General features: G+C 41.6%; 1 long non-coding RNA gene and 1 other non-coding gene across 2 annotated transcripts; both read left to right on the top strand.

Annotated features, from left to right (window-relative positions):
* Positions 1–2,770: 2,770 nt before the first annotated feature.
* On the top strand, positions 2,771–4,238 carry LOC130201784 (uncharacterized). Its single transcript, XR_008833254.1, has 2 exons — positions 2,771–3,299; positions 4,206–4,238. It is a non-coding gene; the product is annotated as an uncharacterized LOC130201784 (long non-coding RNA).
* Positions 4,239–17,846: 13,608 nt separating this feature from the next.
* LOC130202059 (5S ribosomal RNA) lies at positions 17,847–17,965 on the top strand. The gene has a single exon (XR_008833285.1). It is a non-coding gene; the product is annotated as a 5S ribosomal RNA (ribosomal RNA).
* Positions 17,966–19,654: the final 1,689 nt, after the last annotated feature.

Below are 19,654 nucleotides of genomic sequence, written 5' to 3'. Positions count from 1 at the left end.
CATTCACAGTTTATGCATACACGTGTTCTGATGCGGGTCCGACCCGGCTTCGGTTCCTAACCGGCTCTCTGTAGAGACTTCTACGTGCGAGATCCGACTCGTCTTCGGTTCCGAACCGGCTCCCTCTGGAGTCTTATACGTGCGAGATCCGACTCGTCTTCGGTTCCGAACCGGCTCCCTCTGGAGTCTTATACGTGCGAGATCCGACTCGTCTTCGGTTCCGAACCAGCTCCCTCTGGAGTCTTATACGTGCGAGATCCGACTCGTCTTCGGTTCCGAACCGGCTCCCTCTGGAGTCTTATACGTGCGAGATCCGACTCGTCTTCGGTTCCGAACCGGCCTCCTGCGAGGTCTTTTAATGCGAGTCCGACTCGTCTTTCTGTCAAACTGTATCGTGATTTCCCTTTTTACGCTTTATTTTATTATTTAAATCAAGTCAAAAAATGTTTGCAGTTTCAATACTCACTTCCAATACTCCTGATCAAATTTAGAGTATTCAATTTGACTGATTTGAAAATAAACAGGTTCAGTCTTACCTTATCTTTTACACCGGTGTTTGATCAGTTTTTTGGAGTGGGCCTTGAAAGCAGTGGTCCGTCCGGGGGTCTCTCGTGCTCGTCCTCCTCAGGTCTCTGGACCGTCTTTCACAACCATCGCTCTGCTACCATTTGTTGGAGTTTGGACAGCGACACACACCACCTGGACAGGACTCACTGGAAGAAATAGCAACAGACTTTTACTTTAAATCTATAAAGCGTTTATTCAAAATCAAGATACAGATAAACAATCATGCGCATGGACCCAAATCCAAACCTGTTACCAATGGCTTCAGGGCTGGAGAAAGGATGCCGGTTCGGAGTGTTCGGCCATTTTAAATAACCGAACGGACCAGATCTGATTGGCCAGGAGATAAGGGGTGGGGTTTTCTCATTGGCCCTTGTTTCTCTGCTTCCGCCGTTGTTGCTCCTTCATTGGTTCTTGTGGTCTGCCAATGAGTGCACATGTTTATGAAAAGAAGTGAGAGAAGGGGAGATAGTTGATTTAATAGTCCCTCTCTTGTAAGAAGACTCCCTTCGGGGCCTTATCTCTTCAGGGATGAGGCCTGGATCTTCTCCGAAGGTCGTCCACACACCGGGGGGGCTTCTTCCCACGTGTGAGTGTGTGAGCGTGTGAGGGGGATCGGTGAAGGGGGGGTCAGTGAGGAGGGACAGTGAAGGGCCTAAAGTGTCTAAAAGGAGAATAATGGCCCCATCTGGACCCTTCGTTATCTATCTTCCTGGTGAGGTAAGGACTGTGATTGCTCTTTCTAAACAATGAATACAATGAGCTCTTTCTCTAGTCATCTTCTTGGATGAGTGCAGTGCAGAAGGGGGGTTACATCAAAATTCCTTAGGTGTCACTGTTATCTTTCTTTAGATCAGCTCAGATGCCAGAGTGCCCTGCCGAAGTATTCAACTCTCATTCAGTGTTTTTCCACCTTACACATAATCTATTTTCACACAACAAAGTTAAGGGACAAGCCAAGCAAAGTACATATCCTTTACAATCATACTGTAGTTGTTAATGTGCAGTATGTGTTAGGCTGTGGGTGTATAAATGAGACAATTCCTTAAGACTGAACCCTGCATTTGGTTTGCAACGTGCTGATTAAAGTGAGGGGGCCGGCCCCAAAGTTATTGCGACAACTTTGGGCCCAGTTTGCTTCAGATGATGCATTGTTTACATCCATGTTTACTAGCTAACAGTCGTCTGCATACTCCTCGACCAGTACTGTCTCAATTCAGTTTATTTGTATAGCCCATTTTCACAAATTTGTCTCAAAGTGCTTTAATCTGTACATATAGACATCCCTGTCCCAGAACCTCACATCGGATCAGGAAAAATCATGAGCGATGCCAGTCAAGGCCTGAACACATTCACATGAAGAAACAAGCACATTTCTTCCAGGAACACCTATTGATCACCTATTGAAAAGTAAAATAACCATAATTTATTCACTTTCACGATAGGCTTGCTTCTCTTAGTCGGTCAATCAGATCGGCTTCAAATTTGTAACACACAATCCAAACATTGTCATGATATCAGCCCACAAAGCATTTTACGTTCGGTGTTACACTATTGCCGTGCCAACCCATTCTTCGCATCAAACAATGAAGGGGCTTTGGAGGGACTAAACATGCTCCCTGTGAAAATACCCTTGGCAAACATATTAAGAATCAAAGATGTAGTTACCAGATAGGATTTTTATTCTTCAAAAATGGTAATTTGCTCCATAGCGCCACCTACAATATTCAATTAGGCAGCCCCGATGCTACGTTTGACCTACATGTATAACGCTGAGTAGCTATATGTAACACATGTAGACGGAAAGAAAAGTCTCTTGGCACCATGCTCTAAACTGTACCGGATGTCGCCAATATTGATTTATGTGTCACTGTGTCACATTTAGTCACTTCCACCTCCAGGCATCCACCTGCGTTTCATACTCCAGGCCAACAGGTGGCGGTAATGCACCAAATATATGGATGCAAACCGCTGTGAGTGCATCAAGAAGAAGAAGGAGACCCAGGCTGCAGGCCTCTTCTCTCTCTTCTCTCTTCTCTCTCCTCTCTCTCCCTCTCTCTACTCTAACATAACGAACGTCAGTAAACAGCTGGACGAGGCTTTTAAATCACGGATTTCGTGAGTTTTTGTTTATTTATTGGGATAGGAGGAGGGGGGGGCTCGTGAGCGCCGCGGAGCAGAGGGGACTTGATGACAGAAAGAGTAACTGGTGTTGTATATGTACATATATATTTTGTTGTTTTGTATTTTACTTTTATTTTACTTTGTATACTTCTATATCTTTCATGCCTGTTTCTTATATTTTGTGTTTTGTTTTTTATTCTTGTGTGTTTGGTTTATTGGTGCTGCTACTGTCACGACAAATTTCCCCTTGGGGATTAATAAAGTATATATCTATCTATCTATCTATCTATCCTGTGACCCAGAGACCTGTGTTCCATTCCACATTCACATGAATAAATGAATCTGCACACTCCGGGACAGTAGGTGGCGGTATGCACCTAGGCAAGTTGGTTGCGATCCGCCATTCAAATTTAAAGAAGAAGAAGAAGAGACTGCACGGCACTTTCTTAAGATCGTGGAACTGTGATGGTCGCGTTTTACACACACACACACACACACACACACACACACACACACACACACACACACACACACACACACACACACACACACACACACACTTGCGTGCAGAGAAAGAGAAACACTTGTGCCTGGACGACTTCTGCATTAAGGTAAGTGTTGAAACTTGTCCCACTGATTCCTAAAGCTAATGCTAGCGGGCCTCAGCAGGCCTCGTCGGCTCACGGTACAGACGCCCGTATGTATGGTGTTAGACACGCTGTACACGGGCTCACTGAGACACGGGCCCGCTGAGACACGGGCCCGCTGTATACGGCGCTGGTACACGGCGCGGCGACTGGTTTCAGTTCCAAGCTAAAAGTGAGGCGAAGCTAATAACAAACAGGCTAGGCTAACGCCTTTGACGCTAAGCTACAGGCTGAGCTTAGTTAGTAAAGCTACATAATTCGGTATACTCGGAAGAGATGTGTTTGGTGTTTGCGGTGGGAGATGTTTAGAATGCCGTCGTGTCATGTGGGAGCTTGTTCTACGAGGAGACACGTTCATGTGTTAAGCGTGCTGCCAAGTAGCTACACGATCATGGCTTAATGCGGTCAATGTTTTGGCTTGGTGGTCTTCACGTGTTAGAAGGGAAATGTTTCAGAAACATTTTCACTAATGCTTTTGAGTGTCTGTCGTCATGAAGACAACACATCACCAGAGACAAAACAAAATACTCTATTTAATTGAGCCCAATTTAACATTTAACAAAAATCCATCCTCCTGGGCTGAGATTGAATTAAAGCATGCTTGTGCTCAGTATTAATTATTAATATTATGACAATATTTGAATTTTATTTTAAGCAAATCTGTAACTTTCTTTTAAAAAATTACACTGCAGTCTTGTTATTGGTGACCTCAGCTAGGCCCAGAATTATTTTCATGAGATATCACCATGCGGATTTCGAATGAATTCAATTTAAAGTTAGCGAAAAATAAATATTATTAATATTATGACAATATTTGAATTTTATTTAAAGCAAATCCGTTACTTTCTTGTTTATTCTGTTTCTTTATAGGACGTGGCACTAAGGAGGATTGTCCAGCCGCAGGTTTGTTATGTTATTGTGCTTTGAAGTTTGTTAATCATACCAATGTTTGCTTTTAGACGAGATAAATTGACACCATTATTGTTCCTGCAAATTTGTTTTCCAGATGACTCTTAAGAACTGTTACATCCCGCTAACACCTGTGGAGAAACTTGTTTCGTTCCATCATCCAAGCCCTAAGGACTCCAAAACAGTTGTTCCACAAGTCACAAAGGTATGCATTGACATTTGATGGGTGGAGGCCTTATCTTAAAGTGGGTTCTTTCTCACATTAAAATGACGTACGCCTCCAAATAGTTACTTTATTGTTCTTCCTATAGAAACCGACTGTGGAACGTGGCCAGACGCCTGCTCCCTCCATGAAAAACCTGCCTAAACACCAGGTGAGTGTTTTGAGATCATTCAATATGACTTGTTTTAAATTTTTGTTGTACAGTTTGAGTGAACAGCAATGACCTGTTTGCAGTAATACTTAATTGTGACACTAGAAAGGATCATTGTTATTGTTTGTGTAGTGAATGCTTTTGCTCCTTTCTTCTTTTTTTCAATTTGGAGGTAGCAACACCACGTGCGGAGGGCTCTTCGGGATCGTCTTCCGTTGGTGTTGACAACGTGTCTGCGCGGCAAGAGGTTGGATGATGCACTGTGTGATCAATGCCCAACTAATCATACACGTGATGCCTTGAGAGGTCGGGGTCAGATTGTGAGTACTCCTCTGTTTTCCTGATCCGATGTGAGGTCAAAGGTCAGGGATGTCTATGTGTCCAGATTGTAAAGCACTCCGAGACAAATTTGTAAATTGTGAAAATGGGCTATACAAATAAACTGAATTGAATTGAGACGTCAGTGCACAACTCAAGACGACAAGCATTTATGCATTTTACATCGAATTTACATGACGTGGTCTATACTTCACGTAGGGACACACGACGCATGAATATGTTCACGTAGTTAAAGCGCCACCTAGTGGCTGAACTGGACTTTGTCGAATCCGCCCCAAACTTGTCGCGCTCGTTACAAGTCACGGCCCGAGTCGCTCCCCCGACCGGCGCGGGTGAGCGAGGACCCGTTCGACGCTGCTTGCAGCTTTAATTAGTTTTGTTTTTTTAACGCATTTAACGCATGCGCAGAATGAGCTTCCAATCCGTCTGTTGTTGGTCGTCTCGAACCAGCAGCATGTCATTCTGTCTCTACGTGTCGCGTAAACACGACTCTGATCTCCGTGCCGCAAAGCTCGGATGCCGGCGTGTGCGCGCACATCGGGACGAAAAAAAGTCACTTGCCCCCCCCCCGTCAACAACTCTTCTCTCGGCTCGCGCGGCAGAGCTCCGATGCTGGCGCGCGCACTGGTGAGCAAGTTATGTGCCCCCCTGTGTATAAATGCAGGGTTCTCAAGTGTCACGCATTGAGCGTGAGACTCACGCATTTCGGTCTTAGAAAGAAAAGTCACTAGCATCCCCCCCGTCAACAACTCTTCTCGGAGCTCTTGCCTGTCTTGAGAGCCCTGTAAGTGTATATATGTGATTAATCATGATTAATCCACAGAAACCTGTGATTAACCTGATTACAAATTGTAATCGTTTCACAGCCCTAATATATATACATATATATATATAAAAATATAAACCATTCACTTTCAATGTTGCATTAATCAAGGTACTGTCACAATTCATTGTGATTTGATAATTTTATTCAGCCTCACATTGTGTTAAATCTCGGCTGTACTGTTTTGGCGTCAGAGAGCGTTGTTACCGTAGTTAGCCGTTGGATCCCGATCTTTGTTCCAGTGACCATCCCAGTCTGCCCCCACTCCAGTGAGAATGGGGTCCTCTGGGTCGTCATTGTAGTCCTCAGATTGTTCCTTCAAACTGGCTCTATCCAGCTCATTCTCCAACTGCTCTGGATATTCCCAGAACAGTGGCCAGAATAGCTTCTTGTGGCTATTAGCCCATTCTGAGGATGACATGGACCAGTCATTACGCTGACCCTCCTTGACCAGGTCCATCTCCACCTCCATCTCAGTTTGTGTGTCGTTTACCACCTCGATGGACACCTGAAAGAAACACCAAATACTTAGAACAGTTAATACATGCAGTCATCGACAGTGTGTCAAAATGACATCATTAGAACTTGATGAAAGTTATTATTTTTCAGTACAATGTATTATAGACCTGGAATAGTAGCTCATCAACTTGCTTAACTCAAAGTTGACTTCTGTGACAAGCTGTCAAATAACATATGGTGATCGAGCAACATCGCTCACACATTGAAATACTGCTCTGTAGATCAGTGATAGTCAATTCCAAGAACACATAATGAAATATTCACCATGACTCAAGGTGCAAAATGCTGAGCATATCTATTCACTCCACACAGCTCTCAGCATGGAGCTGGCTTGGCCGGCAGCCTTTTGGTCATTTCATGTATGATACACTGGTTACCACTTAACTCTAAGATACATTTTCATTGGTTAATGCTAATTAGTCTTCTAGTGTTCATTTATTAAATTTCTCATTATTTTTTTGCACCCCACTTCAGAATGGGGCGACTGTGGCTCAGTGGTGAGCAGGGTCGTCCTTCAATCAGAGGATCGGCAGTTTGATCTCCGCTAGCATGTCGATGTGTCCTTGGGAAAGTTACTTAATCCCAAAATTTCTCTCGTAGCTGTGCCTACTGTGTGTTAGTTAGCCCTGATCCGATCAGTTTATGAATGAGTGAATGATGTCATTAGGTCTGCAACCAACGATTATTTTCATAATCGATTAATCGGTCAATTATTTTTTAGATTAATCGATTAATGGGAAAGAAAAAAAACAAGCATTAATTCGAACCATTTATTTTTTTAAAGAACAGAAGTGCAAAATATCTTTAGAAAGTGCACAAACAGGTTGCTCCTTGAACATTCCTGAGCTTTTAAAGTAATACAAATTTGTAAAAAATTAATATATATATATATATATTTAAACGGACTAACACAAAAAGCATACACATGTATGCATCAGCCAAATATATAGGCTTTAAAAAAATAAAGTGCACAAATATTTATATTTGTGTTTAAAGGGACCTGAGCTGTCAGAACAATAAATAAAGAAAAATACATATCAGAAAACTTAACAGGATTTGTTGGAACATCAGAACTTTTCCTCTTCACTAAACTCAAACTCTCACACTCAGACACACACACACACACACACACACACACACACACACTCACTCCCTTTGTTCAGCCACTTTGCGATGCAATGCAAAAATGTGAGCATGTCCACATGCTCCTGGCTCAGGCTCGCTCTTTTCTTGGAGGCTATGTTTCCTGCTGCAGAAAACAGCCATTCAGATTTGTGTTGAGGTGGCAGGGTAAGTAAGTAAGACTTGGCTAGCCTGGCCAACATGGGATATCGGTCATTGTTAGCCTTCCACCACAATAATGGGTTTTCTTCCTTGGCAAGGCTCTTTTCTCCAAAGTATGTGAGGACTTCGTTCCTCACTTGGACGTAAACATCCTCAGCTTCGCCTGCTCTATCCTCATCTTCATCATCAGAACCAAGGAGTGAGTAAAGTAGAGTGGCTGATTTAGTAGCTGTAGTATTCGTGACACTGCAACTGACCCATCTCCCTTCTCTCTTCAAGTGCCATTGTTTGCACTTTGGTCTGAACATGTAGGACTTCATCAGGTGAAAGACACTTCAGTTTCTTAAACCTTGGGTCAAGGACCATCGCTAGAATCACTGTGTTTGGTGCTCTGAGAAAGCAGTCTCCCATTTCCATCTCTCCTGCAACTGCTGCACAGCAGTGAGTTGGAAAGCCCCGAGCGGAGCTGACACGTAGGCAGCACTCTGGGTGGACTTCAACAGCCCCTTCAAAAGTGGAGGTATTGCAGATATTGTCGCATATTTCTGTCCACTCATGAACGCAGTGACACATTCAAAAGGCTTGAGAACTGTTGAAAGCTCTTCCAGCAGGCTCCACTGGTCTGGTTTCAAATCCAGGTACCTTTTGCCTCTGTGTGACAGAGCTGTCGGACAGTGTTGCCGTTACAGGCCACCTTTGTTCAAGAAGTCGGCTTATCATGTAGAATGTACTATTCCACCTTGTGCTTACGTCTTGAACAAGGCTGTGCTCAGTTGTGGCCATTTGTTTCTGTTTCTCTTTGAGCTTACTGCTGGCTAGCTCACTTTTCTTAAAATGTTCTACCAGACATCTTGCAGCCCCGACAGCTTTTTCAATGCCTGGACTCTTTAATGCCGCATTGATAACAAGTTGCAAAGTATGGCCAGTGCAAAGGACAGAGGACCACCCATGCTTCTCCTCCAGGAGATTCACCGCAGCCACAATATTGGCACCATTGTCATGCACTATGGCAATGATTTTGCTTGGAGAAATTTCATATCTGGCCACTACCTGCTCCAACCACTCAGCAATGTTAGATGCAGTATGTCTGTCCTGCAATGGCATGGTGGTGAGGCAGATTGACTGCATGTCCCAGTCATCTGTAATGTAGTGGCATGTAAAACCAAAGTAGGCTTCAGTTGCTACACTTGTCCACACATCAGTGGTGAGAGCAAGTTTGTTGGTGGTGGTGTTTATTGCACTCTTCACTTTCATGAATATCTCTTCATATTTTCTCTTTGTGAAGTGGGTCCTGGATGGCAGAGTGTAACCAGGGTTCAAGGTATGGATCATTTTAGTGAAGCCGTCATCTTCAACCATGGACAGAGGCCTCATGTCAGTGACGAGCATGTTGAGGATACTATCAGTCAAGACAGCGGCTCGCTGTGGTGTACATGGTGCATTTCCGATCAAGAAGCCTCTCATTGTTCGCTGTTTTTCTGGAATAAAAAACATAGTTTGAGTATGTGTACTAGCAATACATACATACTTATTGTTTTAGTTACTAGTTGTGTAGAGGTAGGCACACACACACACACACACACACTTTAAAATAAATATATTTAAAGGATAATGAAAAGAGCAGGGTTGTCTAATTTTGTTTGATTGTAAAAAATAATTTACAGTGAATAATTGGAGGAACATCATGAGCAAGAACAGCTGATGTGGTGACATCATCAAGTCAGCTGCTGTTCCAATTGCAGAATAACCATTCTCCCGTCCTCCTGTCCTTTGGAGTCTGGACTTGGGAAAGCAAGTCTGCACTCAGTGTACTTGGAATTGATAAATGCAGATAGTGTTAAATTTTTAACTTGAAATAAATGTGAATCATTAACCATTTCTGTAAATCAACTCCAGAAACCTTAACATGTCTTCCATAAAGCCAACCACACCAGGGTTTAGATTCACAGTCTTAACGTTTGACCTTTTATATTTGGCTCCCATATATTTTATATTTTCACTTTTCTCCTATTTTTTTGATTTTATTCTTTTACAAACCCTGCGTCTCAGGGCTCGTGGACAAGTTGGAGCGCCACACTGTTAAAGGTTCTACATACTGTAACTTGAAACTGGGTCCTGATTCAAACCAGCTGTATGGAGCGGAAGAGAGATAGATGCAGTTGAGAACAGAAAGTAAGCGAGGAAGACTCCCACCTCCTGTGTGTGATCACCGGTTTAATCTGGAACGCCTGCACATGATATGAACCATCCAATGATAACATTTGGACCACAACATTTAGACTTTTCACCCACATGCATATCGCCTACCCGGATGTTGGGGTTCTGTAAACCCATGTCTGCATTGGCCAGCTCTGGAAAGTTCCTCAGGTCCAGGATGAAGAGCTCAGGGTCCTCTTCAAGTTTAGGGAGGATACCCTGGTGACGGTGCTGAGAACAGCTGTGTCTGGAGGGAAGAATTTGCAGCAGGTTCTCCTGGAGAGTCTGATGACCTTTGCCATGACGAGGCTCCTGAGAGGGGAAAAAAGACAGTGATCATCCTGTCTACCATATAACATTAAATATTATGTGAAGTATAAGGAAATTGACATGTTTTACAATGAACATTTCCTTGTATTGTTTGGTCTACCAGCACCTTTGGTGTAACATCTAGGGGGAGTATAGGCTTTTTCCCACAACATTATAACAACCAATATATTGTAGGATGGAATGAATACAACATTCAATCGGGGTCAAGTGTCTTGCTCAACCAATAGACACCAATGGACTGGAAGGTGTTGTCAACCACACTTCGATCAAACTCTAAAATAAACTGCCATGTATGCAGGCAATCAGCTAAAAGTTGTCAAATAAGACTAAATAAATCAAACTCACCGAGCTGTTTGACCGCAAGGGCTGAATGGTGAGATCTAGGCCTACTTAATAGTTTGTGCACTGGTTGTTCCGTTGTCATTTAAGAAAATTTATTAAAGAGCACTTGATAAAACTATTACTAATGTCTGACTTTTTGATATTTATGTATGTGTATGTCTATGTGTGTATATATATATATATATATACACATAGACATACATAAATATCACATCCATTTTTTCAGTGGAAAAGACTACAAGGCCCCCACTTTTCAAAACAATGTTACTCTCTTAAACAGATTGGACATGAGCATGGTGAGTGACATACTTCCTGGCAACTGATGCAACCTAGAGCCAACACTGTACTGTCTGACATATGTATTGCAGATCTGAGTCTTCTTTTTCTTTTAGCATATACTGCTGCTGCCCTTGCACAGTAGGTGCCGTTTCATGCAGAATGTTTTCAATTAGGATAAACAACTTTGTCACAAACTTTGACCCACTTGCTCATACATCCACTGCAAAAGGATTGTGGGTCAGAATAGCAAGAGTTAGAGATGTACGGACCACCACGTAAACTTAAAGCATATACTGTATCTTCTGATCTACAGTTTCTACTTTACATCATCTTGGGTGCAGGACATTCGAGAGCTGTCCATCCGACAAAAAACACAAGTTAAACTTGAACTGGCTCAAGAATTTGACTCCCTCCACAAAATGTTTGGAGGGAGTGGAGAGGGATGATTATCCATCCAGAATTATTATTAAAGCAGTGGCACCTTCATGTCCCCTGTGATTGTGAGGCGACAGTGCAGTGATCAGCAGGGTTTTCCTTCTATCAGAGGTTGGCGGTTCTTCGGCTCTGCTCGTCCATGTGTCCTTGCCAAGACACTTAACCCAAAGTGAATGTTGTATGAATGTTAGTTAGTCCTGATGGGCATGTAGCATCTTGCATATTTCCCCAGCTATCAGTGTATGATTGGATGTGAATATTTTAGTGGTTGGAAGACTAGAAGAGTGCTATAAAAGATAACCAACTGTTCAGATTCATCGTCTAGATTTTGGTTAAGTCAAGGGGTTGTTTGCATCTAAAATCCAGATTGGCTCCCTGTGAGCAACATGTACCCAACTGCTAACTTTATTATAACACACAGAGAGCCACTTTACCCACCACTAACACTCACACACACTTTTGAGGGGAATAGCTAAAACAAAATATGATGTAGCAAGTATTGATTTTCTGACACGTACAAGTAAATCCTATATATCGTATATGTATTTATAATGCGTTATAAACACATTAACGTAGCAATCTATTAATGCGACCTAGATTTTTAACAGCATTTTTTTTAAATTGGGAGGTTAACGCTGCTGCACACATTAACCAAGAAAATGGAGAAAGGTACTTTTAAAATGGACATTTTCATTTAAAATCTCTTCCAGACGGCATAGTTGATAAAAGCAAAGCTATTTATAATTAATACAAACTGGAATAATCTCATCACCGGAGTACCACAAACATGAAGTACCACTCAAAGTCATTACATAGCATTGATGCCGGCCAACGAGCTACCCAAACAAATGCCTTGGACAAGTGGATAGCAACGGACTGCAGGCCGATTCCTGTAGTCGAAGATGTTGATCCTTGGATGAGCGTCCTTAGAATCGCAACGAATGACAATACGTGTGAGCCTCCCTCAAGATGCACCGTCGTCAGGAGAATACACAAGTGACAGTTACAACTTGCACCAACTGTTTCTCTCACTGGAGACGACTGGACATCGCATGGGTAACCACAGTTATCTGAGTCACAGTTCATTATATTGATGAACTGTGGGTGCTGCATTCCAATAAAGTCAGCACACTTAGCATGGATAGTGCATAAAACAATGATGTTGCTGTGAGACATCTGCCATTCGAACACGTGCATTGCGCACACTCTCCAGCGCTCTGTCACAGTATCTCTGCAGAACAGTGCATTTGACAAAGTCCTTGCCAAATGATGAAAGGTTGTGGGCCAGTTCGAATTCAGCAAGTGCTGCTGAATTAGAACAGCAACAAATTGAACATGGACAAAGGAATGGATAAAAAAAAGTTAATGTTAAAAGTAAATGTAGTCATTGTGTAACTTCTCAACCTGCATCACTGAAAATATGTTTCTTTCTTTCATTGACTGAGATTTTCCAGAGGGAATCCAGAGGCTTGACAGAATAAAAAGTTCCCTGCTCATTAGATTCCAGCTGTATACTTCTATTTGTGATAGATCACTTTAGCTCACTCCAACAAGGACCTACTACCATTACTACTGAATAGAGACTGTTTGTGCTATACCACCTCACTCTGATAACATTACTTTAAAATAAAAGCGTCCAATACACCAGTTTTGATTTAATTCTAGTTTAATTTTGCGCATTAATACGCTTAAATCGATGTTAATCACAGAAAAATCATGCGATTAAGCATTTACATTTGTTCAACTTTGCCCAGTACTAATTATATATATATATATATATATAGTACATAGGGGGTGTACTGAAGTCATTCTAGCAGTACTTTGTGTAGATTATTCATGAAAAGGCACCATCCTCTTAAGTTCTTCCAAGTCTGCTTATGTAACTACAAAAGGCTTCGAGTTGATATCCCTTTGTCAATTATTTGTTATCTTGGTACGCCAACTTACTTGGCACTTCTGTAAATAAAAAGCAATCCAAGAGTCAATACTGTCAAGAGCTGCTATCTTGCAACTCAACCAATGGAGTGCTCACAAACATTCTTTCACCAACTGTGCTAAGCCTTGCTCTATTCCAAAGAGTTTTTAGCAGTCATTGACAACCACCAATACAGGTCATCTGTTGCTCCAAAGTAATATCAGTGTACATTAGAGCAAATGGAGTGTGCCCATGGCAGAATCTGCTCACATAATGCAGCATGGCCCATTATCTGCTGTTAAAGCACCTTGAAGGAAAATGTGCCAACAGGCTGTATATTTAACTTCACGGACTGCATTTGTGCAGACCTAACTGCCCTTCCCACTCACTTACAGAAAGAAGATGAGTATACACAGGAAGTGATGTGAAAACATGCCATCTCAATCATGGAAAAATAAAGAGATAATGCACCATCTGTTGGTGATCAGTGAAATGCTCCCTGAGCACCCAGAGAAAACACTGCGGTCAAGCCAGCCGCCACTTCAGAAAACACAGTCATGCCAGCCCGCCCGATATTTTTCAGTCCACGTATACGTGAGGCATTACGGTACGAGCGTGTGAAAACTGTCTTCAAAATAAGAGCCAACTTCCGGTGAACGTGATATGACGAAACACGCCTTTAAATACAGATATAGTGATAGATTAAACTAATTGAAGAGATGAAAAATCACGAATTGAATGAATGATGAATACAATACATAAAAGAAGGTAATTATTCCAATATTGGATGTTCTGATTTAAAATTTCGAAATAAAAGATATAGAAAATCACATTCATGCGCAAATGTGTGTCAGATTTCAGAATAGATTTAGAACACAATGGTGCGTAGTTACAAAATACTTTCACTTCTGATTCATGGTAGAGTACCTCAAGGTGTCACCCAGAGATAATCAAGACATGCTGACGTTTGATTTCTAAATGAAAGCACTTCAAAAAGAAAATAATAGTAATGTATTTCCAATATTTGATATTTCTTTAAAGCAGATCCTTACATTTCATGAAAGAAATTACATGGCAGTCTTGTTATTCGTGACCTCTGCTAGCCCCATGATTATTTTTACGAGATATTACCGTGTGGATTGTGAATAAATGCAATTTAAAGTTAGTGAAAAATAAATAGTATTAATATGATGCCAATATTTGAATTTTATTTAAAGCAAATCCTTAACTTTCTTGAATAAAATTACACTGCAGTCTTGTTAGTGGTGACCTCTGCTAGGCCGAGGATTATTTTCATGAGATATTACTGTGCGGATTTTGAATGAATTCAATTTAAAGTTAGCGAAAAATAAATATTATAAATATTATGGCAAAATTTGAATTTTATTTTAAGCAAATCCGTAACTTTCTTGAAAGAAATTACACTGCAGTCTTGTTAGTGGTGACCTCTGCTAGGCCCATGATTATTTTCATGAGTTATCACTCTGCGGATTGGGAGAAAATTCAATTTAAAGTTAGCAAAAAATAAATATTATTAATGTAGGAGCCATTTCTGTATTTATTATACGTTATTTTAATGCTTGTATTTATTTATATTTTCTGAGAATTTGTGCCCTCTACAGGTCAAAAGGCCAATAAATAGGAGAGTGACCTGGGGGAGGTGCGGCTGACTGGGAGCACACAGCTTTTGACCTTGCTGTCTGATTATGTTGCGGGAGGATAGGCCTCGCTGCTTTTTTGTGCTCTGAAACTTTATTTATTGATTTATTTTCTACCCACAAGTTGTACCATCCATTTTGTTAATAAACCAACCACTTGGAACTGTACTTGGACCGCTTTGGATTTCATTTATTTCACAACACAAGCGTCAAAGAACCCCCAGTCAATGCCAACAACGTGACTAACAAATGGACACTCAGGATAAATGGTCACAACATTAGTCAAAAGCTAGCTATTGGATCTGGATAACCCTGTGGATTACAAGGATTGGAAATCGAAAACCACGCCAGGAACAGGCCGTAAAGGAAAAAAGGAAAGCCGACAAACAAAACCAGAAAATGCGGTAGGCCTCTATACTTTAAAAAGTTAAAGTTGTGCTTGGACAAAGAGCTCTAGGAGCCGAAGCTTGTATTAATTCGTTAGATAATATTTTTGTTCGAATTATGGATTGTCTTTGAATCAAGTTTGATCAGACTTGAAATTACTAGAAGAAAGTTTAAGCGCTTCTTGTTAATTGATGCGCGCCTTGCTGGATTAGCTTGATTGCAACGGAGCGTTGATATATTTTGGAAAGGATACTTTGATTTTTGCGAAGATTCTTCCCTTTTTGTTACAGAATGGCTGATGAAACCAGTAAACCCGAAGGCACAAAAGTGCAAACTGAGTTGGATGAAAATGAAACCGCAAAAGATTTGCGTAAATCCAGGAAGATAAAACTCGGAATGCTTACACGCAAGATGAATGTTATTAAAGAACTATTGACTGTCCCGTCAAATGTAAAACAAGTGATGGAAAGTGTAGCACGATATGATGACTTATTGGGTGAATTTAAATCTAGTCATTAAGAGTATCAGCATGTATTGTCGGAAAAGGAACGCAAATCTGATGATGCATTGTGGTACGAACCTAAAAGAAAGATTAATGAATCGTTCATGTGGGAAGCGAATGCATGCTAACTGAACACGAAAGGCGTGATGATGATGATGATGATGGAGAGGACATAAGTCCAGAGGACAGTGTTTCTGCAACTTATGCAAGGAAAGCAGACGACGGGGGATCAAAGGTCTCTTCAACCTCCTCCACGTTGAGCCGCACAGCAGCGGAGAAGGCTGCGCTACAAGTTAGATTGGCGGCTCTTAAAGAAAAGCACGCCATAGAAAGCGAGGAAGCAGATTTGGCTCAAAGACAAGCAGATTTGGCTCAAAGACAAGAAAAACTGAGAAAACAAAAGGAAACGTTAGATGTCCAAAGCGAATTAGATGCAGCTAATGCCAAACTCGATATATTGCCAATATTTGAATTTTATTTAAAGCAAATCCGTAACTTTCTTGAAAGAAATTACACTGCACTCTTGTTATTGATGACCTCTGCTAGGCCCAGGATTATTTTCATGAGATATCACTGTGCGGATTGGGAGAAAATTCAATTTAAAGTTAGCGAGAAAAAAAAAATATTATAAATATTATGCCAATATTTGAATTTTATTTAAAGAAAATCCTTAACTTTCTTGAAAGAAATTACACTACAGTCTTGTTATTGGTGACCTCTGCTAGGCCCAGGATTATTTTCATGAGATATCACCGTGCGGATTGTGAGAAAATTCAGTTTAAATTTAGCGAAAATAAATATTAATATTATGGCAATATTAGAATTTTATTAAAAGCAGATACTTACAAGTCTTGACTGAAATGACACTAAAGTCTTGTTATTGGTGACCTCTGCTACGCCCAAGATTATTTTCATGAGATATTACTCGACAGACTTTCAGGAAATTCAAGTTCAAGTCAGCTAAATAACAGGACCTCAAGTGGGAGCTGAACATCAGCTCCATCACTAAAAAGGCACGGCAGAGGACGTTCTTCCTGAGGTAGCTGAATTCAACCTGCCAAAGACCATGATGGTGCACTTCTACACTGCCATCATCGAGTCCATCCTCTGCTCCTCCATCACCGTCTGGTACGCTGCAGCCACTGCTAAGGACAGGGCCAGACTGCAGTGGATCATCCGCTCTGCTGAGAGAGTGATTGGCCACAATCTGCCATCCCTCCAGGACTTGTCTGCTTCCAGGACCCTAAAGCGAGCAAGGAAGATTGTAGCTGACTCCTCTCACCCGTGTCACACACTGTTCAAGTCCCTCCCCTCTGGCAAGAGACTGAGGTCCATCAGGACCAAGACCTTACGCCACACAAACAGTTTCTTCCCGTCGGCAGTTGGGCTCCTGAAATGCCCGGGTCCCCCACTGACTTACATCCCCAGGACAATTTCCTTCCGCGCACTTAATTATTCACTTAAATACACTGCATGCACTTAGGAAAAACTCCCAAGAATTAGAAAAAAACTCTTCCTTAGACTTTTTGTTGCTAACTGTTATAATTTTTTGTGAATGCTGGTAAAGTTCTTGCCATATGACTACTTACTTCATGAGTACATTTTGTTAATTATAACTGAATTGTTTCTGTGTTGGAATATTGTTGCATATGCTGTTGTTGTTTTTTTACTTAATGTCTCAATCACTTTGTTTGTCTTCTATCCAATTCATTTGACTTTTTGTCACTTACGTGCAGTACTTAAATACAGGTAATGCAGCCTAATTTGTTGAATTCAACACATACAAAGAAAATAAGAGACTTTATACTAGTGTTAGTTGTTACGAGATGTGTCGACGCTTCGAAGCGTGTGTCGAGTAATGGAGGGGGCGTTTCCTCGAAGCGCGGATCGAGGCATGCTTCATTTAGGGGAGGAGCCAAAAATGATGACGTCCGAAGCCTCGCTGCCCGGCTGTACCACGTGACTGCTTCGGGAAGTGGTTCAGATTTTGCCGGGAGGTTTGACAGCAATATAAACCCCTCAGGCTCCATTCAACATGTGGGTTGTTGGTTGAGAGTTTGGAGAGTTTAGAGCAGTGGTGCCAGGGTTACGGCCCTTGGGCCGGACTCGGCCCGACTGTACGTCACATCCGGCCCGCGGATGATAAGGGGAGAATTTTTTAATTTTTATACATTTTTGTCTCCAATTCTTCAAAAGGCTCATTTGCAGGCTCACTTTTCGCTTACGGCCATACCACCCTGAACACGCCCGATCTCGTCTGATCTCGGAAGCTAAGCAGGGTCGGGCCTGGTCAGTACTTGGATGGGAGACCGCCTGGGAATACCAGGTGCTGTAAGCTTTTTCCCACTCTTTCAAAAAAGCCACAGGCTTCATTTAGTTACTAAATGAAGCCTGTGGCTTTGTTGGTGCATTTCTATTTTATATATGTAGGCTACTTGCATGGATAGGAAAATGTTACGTTTTTAGAGGGTAACTGTCTCCTGCTTTAGGCTATGTAATTGTAGGCCTCATTGTGAAGCAATTTTGGTGCCAATGCAATTTCTTTCTTTTGGGAACATTTTCACACACAGAATACATTTAAAAAATATTGTATTATGCACATATGTGATAATTTATGTACAGAAATGATTTGGTCATACATTTTTGTAATTCAGTCATTCCCAACAGCCATAACAGACACAACAATTCAATGCATCACATTATGTGGTTCAGATACAGCTGCCTGTGATTATGCACTTGGCCAGTAGGTGGTGTCATGTGCACATGAAGCTTCGAGTAATGAACCCTTTCTCGAACCAATTGGCTGAAGTGGTTCGATGCCTCATGAGGCTTCATCTCACCATCACTACTTTATACTTCTATCAATACATATCCGGAAAAAATACATCAAGAAAAAAATCAATGAGATGGTCTTTCTGCTCCTACCAGCTGTATTAGGAACAAAACTAGCAGAAATAGATAAACTTAATCTTGAACGCTGGAGGGCTTGGGCTGGAGACCACAAGACAATTTGGCAGAGGGCAAGTGAGGGGACCTAAGTAGACAGGGACTAATGAGGGAATGGGCAACAGGTGAGACGGGCATGAGGACCAGGTGAAGGGAATGAGGGATTGACGAGGGAGTGATCAGAGGCAGGTGAGAGAACAGGTGAAGGGAGTTGGACTGAGGAGATGGGAAGCAGGATCTGGAATGACATGATAGTGAGTGAAACAGGCAGACAGGATGAAAACAACTTATAAAAGGAAGGTATGGAGCTAAATGTTACGGACTAGTGTGTAACTATGGGTTATTTCTAGAGCTGGGCAACGATTACATTTTTTAATCGCGATTAATCGCATGATTTCCCTGATTAATCACGATTAATCGCATTTGTATACGCAAAATCCAATAATTAATTCAAAAGTAGTGTATAGCGCACTTCTATTTTAAATGTTCTGCCATATGAATGAAAGTGCAATAACATTTGTTGTCCCTGTTAGAGTGAGACACCAGAAAACACTTTCAGTGCAGTTTGTCAATTCCTAAAACTTGACACTTATTTTAAATGTACTGCCATATTTTTTTTATTTTTTTTTTTTTAACCAGGAAATGCCTCATTGAGATTAAAAATCTCCTTTACAAGAGTGTCCTGGCCAAGACAGCAGCAGCAGCACGTCACACAAAGTTTATACAATACAACATAAAACATAAAACAGTGACAGACAATATATAAAACGAAAAACTAAATCACAGCATGAATAAAACCAAAACTAAGTCTCAAGCCAACACAACCCAGCTCACACAGGAGCACATACCGCCGTCATATAAAACATCGACAGCTAGATGAATTTCCCTCCAATATTTTCAATCTATTTTAAAAACACCTAAGGAGACCGGCCCGGAGACCCAGGTCTGTCTGCAGCAAATTCAAGCCGAGGAGCAGCAAACTTAAAACCTCTTTTCCCCATTTCCAAACGGACGTGAGGGACGGAGAGCAAGAGGAGGCCTTGAGCAGAGGTCACAGAGCGAAGATGGTAGCTTCCAGGGT

This window comes from Pseudoliparis swirei, chromosome 11 (genome assembly GCF_029220125.1).
Source record: "Pseudoliparis swirei isolate HS2019 ecotype Mariana Trench chromosome 11, NWPU_hadal_v1, whole genome shotgun sequence".
NCBI lineage: Eukaryota > Metazoa > Chordata > Actinopteri > Perciformes > Liparidae > Pseudoliparis > Pseudoliparis swirei.
Note: the sequence above shows the minus strand (reverse complement) of the source record. Positions and strands in the feature narration are given on the sequence as shown.